Genomic DNA, 3,252 nt, shown 5'->3' with positions numbered 1-3,252 from the left:
TATGTGATATATGATTAAACAAATAAATTTAATCAGAAATTATAAACATATGTGTGTGCAGATGTAAATATTGCCTTTCAACACCTTAACAGCAGGGATATATTTGGTTTAACATTTTTCATTTATGCCATCCAACAAAGAATCATGTTATTCTTGTCAGGGAACTGGCAGCTAGTCATCAATTTCAATTAATTAAGATGCTTCAAGTTATCTGGAATGTTTTTGCATTATTAAATATTTCAACATCACTTAGGATTTTTCCCCTTTAATGTTCTTAGAATGATTTAACATTATTATTTTTTAACATATTTCCTCATGCATTCATCCCTTCAAACTGAATATCTCAGGAGGAAAAGAAACCAGCACAAACCATTTCCTTCTGACCCCATCAACGAGCCAGATCCAGAATCACAGTAGCATCTGAAGTAAGTCCACTACCACCTTCCACAGGAAAAAAAAGGTATTGTGCCATAAGAATTTCTTTGAGTAAATGCTAAAAATACCAAATGAAATCCATTTTCCCATGTTATCATGCTTCCATCTGCTCGGGTTAATTAATGTCTATTGAGTAAGCAATATTTTATATATTTGGACAGAGCATATAAACTATTGAAGGTCTTTTTCAGAAGCTTGCTTTTGAAGCACTCGGTACATATACATCACATCTCTAGCAAGATGGACTAAACAAAGATATTCTGGTCATTATAAATTAAATTTGAAATAAATTCAGAGTACCTACAGACTTCCAGTCAAGAAGGTAGCATAAATAAATGCAGTACTTGCATCTTCCCACAACCACATCAAAATTACAACTACACCACAGAACAACCATCACTGAGAACTGCCTGAAATCTAGCTGAATGGAAGTCCTACAACTAGGGACTGATTTAAAGAAGCCACGTGAACACTGATAGGAGGGACAGGGACACAGAATGGGCTGGTCCCATACCCACAGTTGAAGGATAAAAACTGGGAGGGATATCTCAGCTGAGGAGGTTTCCCCTGAGAAGCAAGGGGTACCAGGCCCACACCAGGCCCCCAGCCCAGGGTCCCAGTGCCAGGAGGAGAATTCCCCAACACTTCTGGCTGTAAAAACCAGCAGGGATGGTAGATGAGTGAGATGAAAGGCTGCTGGACTTCCAGGTATTCCTCTTAATTGGCCAGTGCATGGACATACTCAGACTCACTTCCTCTGAGCTTCAGTGCTGGGGGAGCAGCTAGGAAGGAACCAGGGACATATGGGGAGGAACTGAATTGTCTGGCATCAGGGAGAGAGCTGGGCCAGTTTTCTGTCAGACAGAAGTGCTGACAGAGGCCATTATTCCTTATCTAAGCCCTTCACCCACAGAGCTTGCAGGCTGGTGCCATATCTGAGACTTCATTAACCTGGCTATCACTGTTTGTCCCACCCTAGTGATTTCCTGAGACCCTGTCCCACCCAACTTTTAGGCCTACCCAAGTTGTTTCCAGTGGCTTTTCCATATAAATGACCTCTCTTGGCTCATGCTTCAGATGTTCCTAAAATCTCTCAAACAAGCAGCATCTGGCTACAGTGTGTCCTGTACCTCATGAAAAGTGATCCTAGGCCTAGCACCAGTAGAGAGGGCCTTGGTTCACAGCTTGGCTTTGGCTGGACACCTCCAAGCCCAGCACAGGTTGCAGCCATCTGCGGATCACTTCGTAGTTCATGCTAGGTGGCCCAGGCAGAACATAGGTGGCAGTTGACCCTGGCTTGCACCTCCCAGGAGCCCCCAAACCAGTCCATCAAGTGGACAGCTTCAGACTACGTTGAAACACCACCCAACCACCTCCATAAGCAACACACTCAAGGGGTAGACTCAGCAGGCACCAGAGCCTCACTGAAGTTAAGTCCTGCCCCATGGGGTGGGGCCCTGAACAGCTGATCCTCCACTGTGGTCACAGCTAGTCCTTGCAGCTGATCAGCCTGGGGGTAAACCTTTCCCACTGATGTACCAATAGCAATCAAGGTTCAACGACAACAGGAGAGTGTACACAGCCCACACAGGGGGGTAAATCTGAAGTGTTCAGCTTGGGTGATGGGGGAGGCTGTGTCACTGTACCTTACAGAACACCTACTACATTAGACCACTCTACCAAGCATGGGAGACATAGCAGCTCTACCTAATACATAGAAGCAAACGCCAAGAGGCTGCCACAATGAGGAGACAAAGAAACATCCCAAATGAAAGAAAAGAACAAAACTCCAGGAAAAGAACTAGACAAAAGAGTAGTTGAACATAGAGAGAACTTCAGTAGCATTAAAAAAGACATGGAAAACATAAAAAGCAAAAGGTCAGAAGCGAATGATACTCTAAGAGAAATGAAGAATAATTTACAGGGAATCAACAATAGAGTAGATGAAGCTGAGAATCAAACCAGAGATTTAGAAGATAAGAAAACAAAAACACCCAATCAGAACAGTAAAGAAAAAAAAGAATCCAAAAAAATGTGGAGAGTGTCCAAAGCGTCTGGGACAACTTTAAGCATAACAACATTCATATCATGGGGGACACAGAAGGAGAAGAGAGAGAGCAAGGGATTGAAAACCCATTTGAAAAAATAATGATGGAGCCCGACCGGGGGTGGCTCAGCGGTTGAGCATAGACCTAGGATCCAGGCAATCGGGGTTCGATTCCTGGTCAGGGCACATATCCGGGTTGTGGGCTCGATCAATGACTCATCATTGATGTTTCTCTCTCTTCCTCTCCTTTCCTCTCTCTGAAATCAATAAAGATATATTTAAAAATAAAAAAATAAAAAATAATGATGGAAAACTTTTCTAACCTGGTGAAGGAAACTAACATACAAGTAGTCCAGGAAACGCACAGAGCCCCCAACAAGATGAACCCAAAGAGGACCACACAAGGACACATCACAATTAAAATGCAAAAGGTTAAAGACAGAGAAAATCTTTAAAGCAGCAACAGAGAAGCAGTTAGTTACCTACAAGGGAGCTCCCGTATGACTGTCAGTTGATTTCTCTACATGAACTTCGCTGGCCAGAAGGGAGTGGCAAGAAATACTCAAATGATGAAAAGCAAGGACCTACAACTAAGATTACTCTGCCCAGCAAACCTGTTATTTAGAATCGAAGGAAGATGAAGAAGAAGAAAGGAGGAAGAGGAGGGATAAAAAATATGAACAATAAAATGACAATAAATACATATGTATCAACTATTGAATCTAAAAAACAAAATTGGCGAACAAGCAGAACAGAAACAGACTCATAGG

This window comes from Miniopterus natalensis, chromosome 11, assembly GCF_054644295.1.
Source record: "Miniopterus natalensis isolate mMinNat1 chromosome 11, mMinNat1.hap1, whole genome shotgun sequence".
Taxonomy (NCBI): Eukaryota; Metazoa; Chordata; class Mammalia; order Chiroptera; family Miniopteridae; genus Miniopterus; species Miniopterus natalensis.
This window is presented reverse-complemented; position numbering follows the sequence as displayed.